A 16,533-nucleotide genomic window follows, 5' to 3' on the forward strand; every position below is an offset into this window, starting at 1 on the left:
TATACCTATACCTAATTGTTTTGAATTATTTTTGAATTGAGTACTTGGTAAGGTTAATGGTACCTATATGTATACAATCATACATAAAAAATACTTAAATATAACTAAAATGAAATCTAGACACGCGGCAGCGTGTCAAGCCAAGTTCAAGCAAAGGAACTGGCTAGCCAGCGCCAAGTGTAATATTACACGAACCACTTGGTGCCACTTTTGACCCTTCTATAACTCAAAACATCTTTAACGTAAACACATAAAACTACGTGTGTTTAATTATATCCATAAGGACATCTAGAAGCCCAAATTTCATGAAGCTAGCTCAAACGGTTATAAAGATATGAAGGTCAAAAAGTCGTAAATTTTAATACTGACTGACAGACCTATAGTACCTAAACCTAACCTACTTCCAGATGACCTAGAAGGATGAAATTTGGAATCCAGCTCAGTTATTGTGTAAAAGCGTAGGAAAAAATCTAAAAACTAAAAAAAGTTATAAAATAGGGGGGGTCCCCATACAAAAAAACCATTTTTTATTGTGACTGACATATAAGTACCTAAACCTAACCTACTTCCATATGACCTAGAAGGATGAAATTTGGAATCCAGCTCGGTTATTGTGTGTAAGCGTAGGAAAAAATCTAAAAACAAAAAAAAGTTAATAAATAGGGGGGGTCCCCATACAAATTTCTTTTTTATTGTGACTGACATATAGTACCCAAACCTAACCTACTTCCAGATGACCTAGAAGGATGAAATTTGGAATCCATCTCGGTAATTGTGTGTAAGCGTAGGAAAAAATCTAAAAATAAAAAAAGTTAAAAAATAGGGGGGTCCCCATACAAAAAACCTGTAATACGCGCTAAACAACCGGCCAACGGTGTGTCGTTGGCGGCGCGCGGCACCACATAATTAATACAAAGAACAGAAGTAAAAAACATGCAGCGGAAACACAAGAAAAAACATTAAATCTCAATACCTGCCTAGTTTTCTTTACAAAAAGTATTGATATCCCATCAAAAACATAAATGTAAAAAGGAGAGCCAAGTTCAATACAAAAATTATGCTTGGCTGTGGGGTTCGCCGCAAAAAGAATGGAGATCTAAATGAGTGCCAAGTTCTATGCAAAATCCAAATATGTATTTATAGGAACAAAATAACATTATAAACAAGTATTAAACTCTATTTTTTTAAATAACAGCAATTGTTATAGGTATCCAATAAAGCAAAGAAATAGAGTTTAATACTTGTTTATAATGTTATTTTGTTCCTATAAATACATATTTGGATTTTGCATAGAACTTGGCACTCATTTAGATCTCCATTCTTTTTGCGGCGAACGCCACAGCCAAGCATAATTTTTGTATTGAACTTGGCTCTCCTTTTTACATTTATGTTTTTGATGGGATAATAAACTACAAAGTTAAATAAAATTGTTAGGTACATATTCACTGTGACTTATTTTTCAAGTGTTTTTAAATAAAAAGACATTTTAGAAAAATACTTAAGTCACAGCAATTGTTAACCCTTCTTATAATGCTAAAAAAACGAGCTAGATACCTATACCTACCTACCTACCTACTTACCTACACCTACCTGTTACCTAGAGCTACATGCCTCAAATTTTCGCTATTCGCAACTTCGCAGATTAAGAGATTAACGTGGTAGTTTTTACCTCTACTCCTAATTAGTAGTACCTCTTCAAATATTTCCTTCAATTTGTCATAAAATAACATCCATTAACGGCTTAAAATGAAAACACGTCTCATAAGCTCATAACAGGTACTCAACGGGCAACGTCTGTTGCGTTTCCTAGAACAGTGTGATAATGCAGATTTTACATAAATGGAGATAAAGGGGGTGCACTCAACCGCGTCGTGAGTGGCCGGGTAGGGGGGGGGGGGGAAACCGGTCCAGCCTCATCACGAGATGCTCCCTGCCGCAGGGATGCCAACTTAGTGGTTTTACTACTAAATTTAGGGGGAAATAAACCAGCTAGGGGTTTTTTAGGGGCTAAATATGTTTTTTTTTATTTAGTGGGTTTTTCAAAAGAATAGTACAGTTTTAGGGGTTTTAAGTTGAGCTCTAGGGGTACAAAAAAATTGGAGATGGCAACCCTGCCCTGCCGGCAGATTCCACAAAAACTGTAAACGTTAGCTTTGACTTTGACGCGTGTTTTTGTTTCCGACTGGATAAGATCGAGAAATGAGTACGGTAGTTTAGTAATATCAATTAGTAAGGTAAACGTACTGGTTGGTGCTCTACGCGGTCCTAGTAGTGTCATTTTGAAACTTAAGTCATTGTCAATATAGGTGATAGCAAGGTGTCATCTATTGGGCATGAGCAAGTCGCGCACTAGTACGTTTACCTTACCTATAATTGGTTCATACCAAATATAGGTAAGGTAAACGTACTAAGGTTCATACCTAGAACGCTTCAGTTAGGTACCTTACATTTTTCTGTTGTTCAAAGCGCTAACGCTACTGGCATACCTACAAAATGTAATTAGATATCGGTCTTTTCAAAACCGATAAAATGATGCCGTTTGTCAAACGTCACATTAATAGTTCTAAAGCTATTTTTAATTGAAACAATATTGTTGTTTTGTAGCTCTTAAGGTACCTATGTCTACTTAATTTTAAGTCACAAGGAAACGCACAACTTGACATGTATGGTATGGCGCAAAATTTGCATTCAATATTGACTCGTGTACCTAAGCTTTCAAATAATAGCTTAACTGGCTGGCAGTAAAGTTGACTTTAAGCTGTGCCGACGTTTCACGGTTTCAATATAAAGATTATAAAGGCTGTTCTTGTTTGCCTTCAGCCTGCAGTTGTACACGATTATAATACTTAATTTAATATTATTATTTTGCTTTCTGAAATTGTATTGTATAGTCGAGTTGTTACAAATTTGTAAAAATAATTATAGTCGTATACGATATATATCTAAAAGAGTTAAAAAAATACACATAGTGACCTAAAATATATTATTTTTCTAGTAATAATGTAAAGAACGCATGAGGAACCGAATATTTTTAATAACGAAAAAATGAATCATAAGATTCATAAGTGGCATTAAAGCGCGTTGATGTCTTCGCTCCAATAGCGTTTTTCCGAAGCTCTACGTGTACACTTAAACCGGTGTCGCACTAACACCTTATTCGAGCTGTCAAACTAAGGATACAGTTAATATTATAACGACCAGGTTCTTAAGGGTTGGGTACTTTTTATGAATCGTATACCCAACCATAGTCCGGTTTCAAATCTCGTTCTGCGTACGCGGAAATGTTTTAAAGCGCGCATAAAAATCTTACCGGAAGAAAGTTGTGTACGAAAGCGGTCCCGAGAGATCGGAATTTTGGCCGAACACGTATTACTGACACAGAGGCGCGCCCACCTGCCCACCACACCTGAACCAAAAGTGTGTCAACAACTGACTCTTCGAACTCCGATCAGGAACTTTCACATCACCTTAAGTAAGTTTTAAAGGGAGTTGAGAGACGTTTTTAGAATTCTTACCGTTTTCTGAGCAGGTCCGTAAAATCCGTAACACTATCAGGGGTTTGAGGTGAACGTACTAGCACAGTAACACTACACTGCACGGAGGCACTGTCACATGGTCGCCGCCGGCGCGCGAGACGGCCAGGTCAGCACTGAGCGAGGCTTTCTTCGAGGCGTACGCGCAGGTAAGACGGTACACGCACACAGGTAAGACTCCTTTGTGTTGGTTGGGTAGTTGCACCGTTCATTTGGATATTATTAATCTATAGGTAGGTAGTAGGTACTGCATTTTTTATAGATAAGATTTTTTCTAACCTCAAAAGTAGTGGTAATTATCTTTTTCTTCTGAAATGCAAAGGTTCCTATGATATCTAATATTGCGACATGTAAACGACACTTTAATTGAATTGAGTGCATAATTAGTCAAATTTAATTTTAGAGGAAAAAAGTTACCACTAATTTTGAGGTTATATAAAATTTTTAATCTGAAAAAAAAAAAAACATGGGAGTGTAGAAAAAACTATAAGCGCTTGTTAATTACGGAGCCCTTAAAATTTTAGTATTTTTTTCAATTCGTAATTCATCGTAAGGAAACAAGCGTCCATATGCTAGGGACACAGATTGTGATCACTAATCAGGCGGGGTATGCATATCTGCTTGCCATCAACGTGGTATTAAAATGCCAGGTAATATGTAGTTGGTTTTTAAGAAAACTTAATGTTACCTATTTAAGATTCTACGATTCGGATAAGTAGGTAACTATCTTTAAATAATACAACTAAGTAGGTACCTATAGCTACTATGCGATTTCCTATAGTTTATGATAGAACATAGTCTAACTAATAAAACATGGTCTTCTCTTCCCAGAGTGACGCAAGCCTACGTCACAATAACATTGCCACTTTGTATAGCGCTATTGGATAAATATGTACTTACTATTATACATATAGCCCTGTCGCATGATGACGTAGGCTTGAAGAGAGTACCAGGCGGAGTAACCATGTGATAGGACATTTGGTATTACATTTCCCTAGTTAGGCTATCTGTGTGTCGGGTCTGTCCGTCCATGCTCACTAACCGTTACTTACCTAAATAGGTAAATAGGGGAAATCCCCTACACGTGCCTAAAGTGGGAATGTTTTTCTTTTTTTACTTTAACCCCATAGCGTTGTGGGGTGTCGTTGGAAAGGTTTCAAAACGAATAGAGGTCTTAAGGAACCATTTTTGTAAATATTTAGGGAAATAATCGCTCCGAAAAGGAAAAAAATGCACCCTTCCCCAATTCACAATTTGCACTAAATTTTAGAATCATGGTTCAAAAAAATATGAGAGTAGCATTTACAAATTTGTATGGAAAATTTTTGACTCCTAACTTTTATAACAAGTAAAAATTAAAAAAATAAAAGAAGGGGGCGAGTCTGGCCTAGTGGGTAGTGACCCTGCCTGTGAAGCCGATGGTCCTGGGTTCGAATCCCAGTAAGGGCATTTATTTGTGTGATGAAACAGATATTTGTTCCTGAGTCAAGGTTGTTTTCTATGTATTTAAGTACCTATTTTAAGTACATATTTATATACCGGGTGTGGCCTGTAACATGAGCAAAAAATTTAACTGTAGGCTGTACTCCGCATACTGACCAACATTTTTTCAACGACTTTTAAAAATAACTTGTGGTTTGATTTTTAATACACTTTAAAGTTTATTCTAAAAGTGACATTCCATTTCCAACTGCAGCTGCAATACTGTTCATTTTACTATGGAAATTGACAATGACAGCGACGCGTTTCCATAGTAAAATGAACAGTATTGCAGCTGCAGTTGGAAATGGAATGTCACTTTAAAACGCAATATATTGCGAATTTTGTTATGTCTAAGGTGTGACAAGCAACGTCAATCACAATGATATGGCGTGGCGATGGCGTCCATTGAAGACAATATTTATTTTGTATGAAAAATAGGGAGCCTAAATACTTCATAATTTTTAAAAGTTGTTGAACAAAAGTGTCACCGTTTGAGGAGTACAATCTATGTTTTAATTATTTGCTTGTGTTACAGGCCACACCTGGTATTATATATATCGCTGTCTGAGTACCCACAACACAAGCCTTCTTGAGCTTACTGTGGAACTTAGTCAATCTGTGTAAGAATGTCCTATAATATTTTTTTTTTATAATGTTAATATAATATCCAGAGAGAAACGTCTACGTATGTTAGTTTGTTTGGAGACGGTTGTCCCGTTTCCTCTTATCTAGATGTTATAAAATATTCTTTCATATTTACAAACGACGACGCTTCCCCGCTCCACCACTACACGCTCACTCCCATAGCGACATCACTCACACATGCACAGCGTAGACGCGTGCTACATGATAATAAAGAGTCCTCCCATTGCACACTTATACATACATCTATAGAATATAGATTATAATTATAAGTACAGAAAGTAATCCGTCCATCTGTCTTGTATTTTGATGGCGAAACCACTGAATCGTAGGGGGTAGGGGGAATCACTCCAGTAATTTTACGGACCGGAAGTTCCTTTGGCGAATTGAAAATAAATTAAAATAGCTCATGTTTCAACGGATATACAATAGTTATCATGACATGAATATCATGATTCTAGTATTATTTACAGTATGTATATGCACCTTTTACAAATGTTTCTGTAGAGTTTTTATAAAAATATATTTTCTTACCTACTTTTATTAGCTTTACTGGTGTACATTTTCTTAAATTTCGCTTTTTACTTAAAGATTTTAGGCGAAAATGTCGTTATGCTTGCAGATAAAGAAATAGTTTTAATTAAAAAAAAAATGTTTTCCTATTTACCTCATTACCAACTTGTAGGATTCCTGCATATATTATCTGGGCATATCTGTTTAATGATATTCATTTTTTGCATTTTTTTGCAGCATGATGTGGTATTTGTACGGAGAGAAAGAAAGGATAACTGCCGTATCCCACGCTGCTGGAACCGTGGGCTCCAGTACTTAATGCAAGATGCAATAGGAATATTGAGCGCATGCAAAACGCATCAGTTTGTCCTTTTTCAGTTGAACTAATTCAAATTCCCGGAAATCGTACTAACTACAGAGACAAGGCAAGACAGTCTTTAATGTAACGGAGGTGCATCCAAACTGCGAGTAATATAAATTTAATATCAAATCAAGGTAACATTTTAAAAGTTTGAATGTGACTCATAGTAACATGACATTTGTGATGCAGCCAGCTGTTGAGAAACATAGTCGAATAGTGCAAGGACCGCGGCCGGAGGCTCAAGAATGTGGAACTTTCCCCACACAGTGTCGTGACGTCACTCGTCACCGGTGAGTAAGCCGGAATCGGGGTTAGTCAGGTAGGTCTGCTCGCTCATTTAACAGGCTACCTTCTTCTTCCTCGCGTTTACAGAGTAAATAATAGTACTAGGTACAGAAGACTCTCTAACAAAACGTGTCTGTTATGGCTCCTCTACACGATGAGCCAGCGCCGGCCACTCCAAGGGACGCAGCCATGCGGTAGAATGAGATAGCAATATCACTTGCTCCCTCTCACGCATAAACACGATCAGGACAGATGCCGCTAGGTGGCGACAGCGCCACGCGCGGCTTATGGCTAGCCACCAAAATTGGTGTGGAACGGATGTACTTTTAGCTACCTGTAGCAAAGCGATGAAATCGCGGAGTGAGCCACGCCCGAGGCTACTTATTATTTACCTATTTTACAAAAACTGCCAGTATAACCCTGCAATTCCAACCTAATGGCTCCTCTACACAATGGGCCAACGCCGGCCACTCCAAGGGACGCAGCCATGCGGTAGAATGAGATATCACTTGCTCCCTCTAACGCATAAACGCGTCCCTTGGAGTGGCCGGCGTTGGCCCATCGTGTAGAGGAGCCATTAGGGTAAAAGGCAAAACTATGTATATTGTTACGAACTATATTATTCTGACTGTACGTTGTGTTGCGGTCGTTATGGCGCGAAACTACCTTAATAGGTGTTATTCAAAAGCTACCGATATTTCGTTTCATATATGTTGATTATGATCCGACTTCCGAGAAACTCATCGGATTAACTTCTAGTTTGGAAGCCGCATGCCTTATCGCTAGCACTATATAGCAGTGCTCTTATATTAAATACTTGCTCTAACATCGCTACCACATAAAGTACAATTGAAGCCCTGACATAAGTATCCACTTTGCTATTCAGCCAGTGTGTCGACGTGGGTACTTAGATTGGGGCACTTACTGTACAAGTGTACATTAAATACGAGGCCTTACAGGGGGATTACATTACGAAGAAAACAGTAGGTGGGTACCAACTATATAACATATGCCGACTCAGTCCATGAATACTAAAATAGAAATAGTTTATTTATAAAATAAATGCTGTCGAAAAATATTTTAGGACAAACAACTATATCGATATCAAAGCTGATATCGAACCTCATTGTAGTAATAGACTGTTTTGAAAATTCTCAATATGTATACACCGTGGGCGTGGCTCGAATAACCCGAGAAATTTTACAGGTTTTTTTTATTATAATGAATTGGCTTACTCATGGCCACAGACTAGCCGAGGCGTAGACGTGGCCTACGATGGAGCGAGCTCGCCCAGAAGGTGCCTGTTCACTCTTGATTTGAAGGTTGCCGGGTTATAAGAACACGGAAATATAGACGCCGGCAAGGAATTCCATTCCTTGGCAGTGCGCACAGGTGTATTCTTGACGGCATTTAAAAAATGACATAGGTATAATAAGTTTTCTGTAATCAGTATTGTTTTAGAGATACCTAATGACAATTCTTGTGAAAATTTGTTTCTGTCATAACTTAGGTTGGTAGGTAGGTAAGTGCCTATTCCACCTATCCAGCAGGCTAAGGTCGCATCGCATGCGATATTCTACTCGTAGTCACAGAAGAAATAATAGTACTACCGTACAGAAAGGACACTTTTTTTTTTATAATAAACTGATCGGCGATTGGCTCTAGTCACACCTGATGGAAAGTGAAGACAGAGCCTAAGATGGAGCTCACCGGTTCAGTAATAGCCTATTCACTCTAGCTTTAAAGAGACCGAGGTCATATTTCTCTCAGGGAATACAGATGCCGGGAGCGCATTCCATTCCTTAGCCGTCCTTACCACAAACACGAAATTTGACAGCGATTCAGGGTAGAATCATGCTATCCCTGTCGGGTATTTAGGGTTGTCAACATTCAAGTGATTATATTATCTGTGGTCGTGCACGCACAAGGAAGTAAAGTGATGCCAACTCCAATAATTGCTCGGAGCAATGCTGAGCCGAAAGGAGCTGAGTTCGACCGAAGTCAGGAGTGTCTCCGCACTGTCGTAGTGCAGTAACGGCACCCACAACACAAAGATTAAACATGTGACCCTACCTTCTCTTGTGGTCTTGGAAGCAGTGTAGGGATGGTGGTTGGTGGTTTAAGGTGCAGAAGGTTCAGAAAACGAAGTCTTTTAAAAGACGTAGCGCTTTTTTGGATCACAATACGGCTGCCATAAATTTGCAAAGGCATTTATCGAGGGAGTGTACTGTATCGATTCGAATCCGGAGTTCTTGACTTGCGCTCCATGGAAGAAATAATCACGAACTTAGGTTTAAAATGCCCAGAAGCTAACAAAATGAAAATTGCTTCTAAAAATTGCCAATCATGTTTTTATTTAATTTAAACGTACAAAAAATTTTGAATTTATCTGCGCTCCCGGGCACGCACTTTCATCTCGCTCATGCCACAGAATAAATAATAGTACTAGGTACAGAAGACTCACTCTCTAACAAAACGCGTCTGTTACAATCAGGACAGGTATGGCCGCTAGGTGGCGACAGCGCCACGTGCGGCTTATGGCTAGCCACCAAAATTGGTGTGGATCGGATGTACTTTTAGCTACCTGTAGCAAAGCGACGAAATCGCGGAGTGAGTCACGCCTGCTCATCCTTACGCTCGGTGAGAGTGAAAGAAGAATACGAACTTACTGAGCCTTAAACATTTTTATGCGTAAATAAACTTCCAATTAGAAAAGCAACCTGTACTTATGTTAGCCAGATGTAAACGATTCCGTGATTAATTAAGGCATTCATAATTACGACCGGTAGGAAAGATTAGCACACAAAACAAATTAAAATATCGGTTTGTTTGTATCGCAATCACTAATGATCGCTACCCAATATTGTGAAACTTAATTGCCCGCATCCAGGTATTGTTTCCTAAAATTGATATAAATGTTAAGCTGATGGGCGGTATGTAGCTCCGGAATAGTCCGGAAGCACAGAATAAATAATGGTACCTACTAGGTCCATAAGACTCACTCTAACTATAATAAAACGCGTCTGTTACGATCAGGACAGATATGGCCGCTAGGTGGCGACAGCGCCACGCGCAGCTTATGGCTAGCCACCAAAATTGGTGTGGAATGGATGTACCTGCTGCAAAGCGACGAAATCGCGGAGTGAGCCACGCCTCCGGAAGTTTTAAAACTATATCTTTTTAAAAGGGGGGTCAATCATATTCAAGTGGATTATGATTTTACAGGAGTGGGAAAATATTGTGCGTCAGTCTGTCATTTTTAATAATTTTGGATGTCCAAAAATAAATTGAACGGCAGGTTATGTTGCCATGACACGGGTTAAGGGATGAGTGTTCATTAATTTTAATGCGATTTCCTCATTAATTATAATCAAATCACTGTATCCAATCTATAGTATTTTTTTAATAGCTTGGATACGGTGACGGATCTTAATACAATTTTGAGAGATTTTGCGTTAAATTAATATTTAAATGCTGTGGAAATGATGTCTGTTACCGTAAGCAAGCTGTTTGACAAATATTATAAACTAGCGACCCGCCCCGGCTTCGCACGGGTTAACAAATTATATATCTAAAAACCTTTCTCAAGAATCACTCTAATGATAGTTGAAAACCACATGAAAATTCGTTCAGTAGTTTTTGAGTTTATCGCTAATAAACATACAATCACACAAACAGACGCGGCGGGGGACTTTGATTTTATAAGGTGTAGTGATTAATACAATATGTTTAAAAAAATTTAATACTATTTTTATGATTAAAATAATGAAATATCAAAACGTCCATTTGATTATGAGAGTGAGCCGAGCTGATGGATGGATGATATACGGCTCGATTCGGAAAATAAATTAGATTTCTACTAGACTTCAACAAGTTACGGTATGGATAATTTAAAGATATTTGGCAGATACATATGTCAAATTTGACGTTTCCGCGATTCTGGAGGTCCTCTTGAACGATTTCGACAAGTTTTGACATAGATATCCAAGTCACTTCTAGTCGATATCTAATGTAAATCTAGTTGATCTCTATATCGTTTCTAGATCTTGTGATTATCTCGTTTCCCGAATACGCGTGTATGAGTCCGTAGTAAGTAGAAATAGTTAGTAAGTAAAATTGCTTGTAAAGTGACGACAAGGTTAGTTCATAAAAGGTGCAAATTGCACATGCGTTATTTTACAATGTCTTTGTTTCTGGACCAAAACCTTGACTAAATTATTTATTTTTTGTCGTGTAAATATGTGCTAAGTAAAACTATCCAAGGCGACACGACGCGTTATGGTAACATTCCATTTCTAACCGCAGCTGCTACCGGTACTGAACGCGTCGCTGTCATTGTCAATTTCTATAGTAAAATGAACAGAGGGGCTCCCGCGAAAACCGTTTTTCGCAAATTGCGGGGATCTTTCTCTTTTACTCCAATGAAGGCGGAATTAGAGTGACAGAGAAAATTGCCCGCAATTTGCGAACTTCGATTTTCGCGGTTATAGCGCAGTAATGCAGCTGTCGTTGGAAATGGACTGTCACCTTTAGTGTTTCTGTTTTTACTATATTTTCTAGCCCAAGGAAAAATGTAAGCCTAGAATTATCCTTCTAAGGCGCATATAAATGAAAAATCCAGAAGTTGCCACTGAAATTTGAACTTTTAGTGCGGGGAATAAAGTTGATTTTGGTTTTGTTTGAAAATTGAACGAAACCATACAGAAATGCGACTCTGTTCCAATTGAATATGATTTAAATTTCATCGAACTGAATAAGTACAATAGGTAGGACCTTGGGCGTTAAGAGGCTATAGGTTTAAGTTTTAAAAATGGTTTTTGTGAGTTCCAATGTTGTAATACAGAATAGAATGATGTCATAAGACAATTATCTCACAGTTGTCTTAATGATGTAATCAACCTCACGATCCTCGCCGAGATTTAGCCTTTCGAAAAACAATTACAACAAGTACGTTGATGATGCAGTTTTCAAGTAGTAATAGTCCCTATTTATTAAATGACGTGGAATTTAGTCCACTACCTATCTCATCACCATCATCATCATCTCAGCCTATATACGTCCCACTGCTGGGCACAGGCCTCCTCTCGAGCGCGAGAGGGCTTGGGCTATAGTCCCCACGCTAGCCCAATGCGGATTGGGGACTTCACATACACCTTTGAATTTCTTCGCAGATGTATGCAGGTTTCCTCACGATGTTTTCCTTCACCGAAAAGCGACTGGTAAATATCAAATGATATTTCGTACATAAGTTCCGAAAAACTCATTGGTACGAGCCGGGGTTTGAACCCTCGACCTCCGGATTGCAAGTCGCACGCTCTTACCGCTAGGCCACCAGCGCTCTCCCTATCTAATCTAAGTAAACCTACTAGGGCTTACTAGAACCACTATCAGCAGTTTTGACATTGACAGATACGCTCGTGTCTAAGTAACTTACTTTCTATGCATCTCGCTCGTACTCGCATATTAGTGCAAAAGAGATGTATAGAAAGTAATTTACATAGACGCGAGCGTATCTGTCAATCTCAAAACTGGTGGTAGCCGTATAGGTATTTATAAACAAATTAAAAACGTCTAAAAACTACACAAGTTTTATTTCAATTTCATATAAATGTATACCAATTAGTTCTATAAAAAAAATTGTCTTTGAATTAATACTTATTGGCGATTTAAAATTGACGAATCAGATTCGATTGTAAATTGTTATTTAATAGATTCAGACAAGACATAATTTTATTAATCCAAGTCCGGGAGGCATTCAGCTAGTAATTTCTTGTTATCAACCGTGACTTTTCTGTTTGGACTTGAATTGATAACAAGACGTTGGTTTAGAACAAGAACAACAACACAACAAACAAGAACAAGAACAACAACAACAACAAACAACAACAACAACACAACAACAACAACAAACAACAACAACAACAACAAGAACAACAACAACAAACAACAACAACAACACAACAACAACAACACAACAACAACAACAACAACAACAACACCACAACAACAACAACAACAACAACAACAACAAGAACAACAACAAAAACAAAAACAAGAAAAAAAGAACAAAAGTTTTAGTTTTAGTAAAACGCCGTGAAGGGTAATAATTATGATTCTGAAAACGGATGCGGATAAAAACGTGTCAAGTTATTAAGTGAGTTACCCGTGTACATATTTTAGCTATAGTTGAAGTAACAGCTAGAGCAGCAATAGTTAGATAAGTTCATTAATTGCATTTGTGTTCAATGTCGGATGGTTGGTCACGTCATACAACTTAGCTCCCGCGAGGAAGCGTTGAGAACTACAGCCAGTCGGCCTGATTCGAACATTAACAAACGCAAATATTACGTCTAGATACGATATGGATTAAAGATAGAGTCGAACCAAAAAAAAGTCTGCAGCGGATTTGATAGCCCACGCAGTGCAAGTGTCATTTATACGTCATAATTTCACAGAAGTTTGATGTTTAAAATAACACTTTCACTGCGTGGGCTATCAAATCCACTGCAGACTATTATTTTCTGACTCTTCAAAAGTGACGTTTCTTCGTACAAAAACGATATGGCAGAAGGTTTCATTATTAGGTTCTTAAATGTTGAGCCCGTTGTTAATAAAATTTACTTAGTCATATTAAACTAATAACGACAAAGAGCCCTAGGAATTCCAGTTAGTACCTTGGTATTTTATTAAGCTACAATCAAGTTTAATAAAGTGTATTAAATATTTATTTATGTACCGATAATCTAACCTACACAAAAACTGCTCATGATAAAATATGGGTAGATCGCACACGAAATCTGGATGGCGCGGATTTTAAATTACTTATAAGATTTTTGACTGTTGAGTATAAATGTCGTGCCAGCTCTTAGGAAGAAACATATAACAACCTCTTATTGCTAAAATACTACAAAGCCGCGTGGATCATGTGAATCACGCCGTTTCCGTGGTATAATCTATTAGTTATTCTGTGGTATAATGTGCACGTTTCGGATTATCCAACAGATACAGTGCATGATATGATATAATTTAAAGATAATTTAAACAGAGGCGTATTTGTTCTTGAGTTCGTTTCAGCGGTTTAACCTATAAGAGAGGAATTAAAAAAAAAACTATTTAAATATATGTTTATATGGTTTTCCTTAGGAAAGGTGTCAATATGATATCATAACAGATATCATGATAAAGTTGAGAGCCACCTCCCCTTAAAATTTACATTAAAAATCTTGGTGACTCTACTTAGTCCAATCTATAATTCTTAAATCCATCCTTGATCCTAAGGACCAAGCCTGCCTAATCTAAATCTTTTGTTCACGCAACGTCGTATTTCATGAGCTACAGTTAGGTCTACTATGTTTATCCTTATTTATTTTCTTCTCATATTATTAGAGATATAAAACATTCATAAAACTTTATTATTTACATGACTGTTTAAAGAAATATAGAAATTATTAAATGTTTTATCTTATACAGATATTATTACTAGTGCCTATGTAAACAGCGAAGGTCGAATGAAAGAACAAAACCTATTGAGCTTAACAAGCAGACATGATCTTAAATGTTTACACATCTTTTAAATACCTACAGTTGAATTCTAAACGCACAAATACAGAAATAAAGAGTACACACAGAATAGGAAACTGGGACAAAAAGTGCAACATTGTTACACTTGCAAAACCCGCAACAATTGATCGTTGATTTCGTGGGAAATTCGTTAAGGAAACGTTATTTGGTTCCTACATTGTTTTAGAGCTGTGGTTGCATCCACTTACTTCCTTATTATGAGCTTGTGCGAGTCGAGTACCATACAGGTTATATCGGCTACAGAGTTGGGTGATGGCTAATCGATTATGTTTCTGGTAAATGGACATCAATGTCAATTGTCACTTAAGTGGTACCTGTCTTTGAAAATCCATTTTTGCGTTATTTATACACAGAAACACGAGGAATATCGATTTACAAAGGAAAAAAAATGTGTCCCATAAAAATGTCAGTTTTGTAACGCATTTTCGCATACATTTTCTATGGACCGTTACAAGACTAACACCCAAAATTTGTATAAAAAACTAGGGACACTATTTTTCTTTGTCTCATTCGATAGTACCCGTGATTCTGAGTCTAAATAACCCAACATTTTATGGTTTTTTGAATAAAGTAAATAGTACCATTTTTTCTACAAACCCCCGATTCTCTGAAGCTATAATTAGAACAATAGTTTTTAGGGGGGTTAGAGCGGCGACGACGTGCGAGTCGTGCGACGGTTCGGTAGAGTCACTACTTTAGTATAGTCCGTTTTTGTGTGTGGATTGTTAATGCACATGTAGACGCGTTAACCTTATCACACAAATGTCTGCTTTTAAAACTTCGGCTGTACATGTACCTAATACAGATTGTTGGAATGTAATGTAACCTAGTTTCAAAGAAGTTTAGACGTTTGGAACAGCGGTTAGGTACGCTTGAGGCTTGGACACATCCAATTTGAATTTGTCCTAGGAACACAGATTTACACAGACAAGTTTAAAGAAAAAAATAGATCTTTGCATAGTAACCCGCCCGCGAATCAGAATAATTATGCACATATTTACTTAGGTACCTACTTTAAATACATAGATATACGTACCTAATGTGTAAGTTGGCACTTGTTTATAAAATGGTTTTACATTGATAACAACCAAGGTTAATTCGTTTTTGCCATTTGATTTCATAGGTCTATAACATAGACAAGTGATTTAGTAGCTTTTTTATTTCATCAATAAGTATCCGAATAAATAAACGAAATTAGTAAAGTTGTAAAAAGGAAGGAAAAGAATAATTTTATAATCATAAATGCTTCAATAGAATTAGATTTAATATAAAATTTGCATAATGCTCCTCTTAGAGCAGAAGTCAGCATAATGCTGTGGGGGAACTTAATTACGCGTTTTTACTCACATAGGGAAAATGAGTCAGCGCATTAAGGAACCTTTTCCCGGGACCTTTCGGTTTTATGTCGTATAAATACTTGTAAAGCACATTAGTCTCACCATCGGACAATTTGTTAGGCGGGTATGTGTAATTTGTGTTCCTGGCTTTATTTGCGAACACATATTTATGTAGGTATGTTTTTTACTGTTGCCGAGCACTAGAAATTAATAGTACATTATTGCAGAGGCCGGGAAGGGGCAATTCGTGGATGAGTTTCGATTTTGTCGGACGACGCGAAGCGGAGTCCGACAAAGAAGACGAATCCACGAATTGCTATTCCTGCCGAGGCATATATAGTGCTTTTCTCCAAACATGCGAGGAAATAAGCTAAAATAATTATTATTTAACCATCAAGCATCACTCAAATCAAACCTTCACATCCAAAATGTCAAAAACAATTTCCCTCTTTAATTAATTTTTAAAAGTTCAAGTTACAAACTTATTCTGCCATTCAGTATTCGTTCATTCAATATAATTGTGCAATATAGTTGGTCAAACCAACTTTTCAGTCAGTAAGAACCAGGAAAACTATACCCATCCTTTTCTTTTGGGTGCTAGTACTAGTGTAAGACAAAGATAGTATGATTCTCTTTGTCTATGTTTGAAATGAGAAAGTCCTTTGACAAACTATATAAGCTTTATGAACACGGATGAGATTTAAAAAAAATATAAAAATTATCTTTGATTTTATTAAGCAGTATTCGCACGATCATACACGTGAAATGATAGCTGATCGGGTCGTGTAGAAGCGGCTCG

General features: G+C 37.4%; 2 protein-coding genes and 1 long non-coding RNA gene across 3 annotated transcripts in view; 2 read left to right on the forward strand and 1 right to left on the reverse strand.

Moving 5' to 3' along the window:
• The window catches only part of LOC134664457 (uncharacterized), a 119,018-nt gene extending 115,358 nt beyond the window's left edge, over window positions 1-3,660 (reverse strand). The window contains exon 1 of the mRNA XM_063521117.1: window positions 3,516-3,660. The gene's annotated coding sequence lies outside the window, so the exon portion shown is untranslated. The remainder of the gene's footprint in view (window positions 1-3,515) is intronic.
• LOC134664475 (ommochrome-binding protein-like) overlaps window positions 1-16,533 on the forward strand; it is a 223,045-nt gene that overhangs the window by 24,137 nt on the left and 182,375 nt on the right. The gene's annotated exons all lie outside the window — the stretch shown is intronic.
• The window catches only part of LOC134664486 (uncharacterized), a 469,507-nt gene continuing 457,971 nt past the window's right edge, over window positions 4,998-16,533 (forward strand). The window contains exon 1 of the long non-coding RNA XR_010098253.1: window positions 4,998-5,035. This is a non-coding gene — a long non-coding RNA (uncharacterized LOC134664486). The remainder of the gene's footprint in view (window positions 5,036-16,533) is intronic.

Source organism: Cydia fagiglandana, chromosome 5, assembly GCF_963556715.1.
Source record: "Cydia fagiglandana chromosome 5, ilCydFagi1.1, whole genome shotgun sequence".
NCBI lineage: Eukaryota > Metazoa > Arthropoda > Insecta > Lepidoptera > Tortricidae > Cydia > Cydia fagiglandana.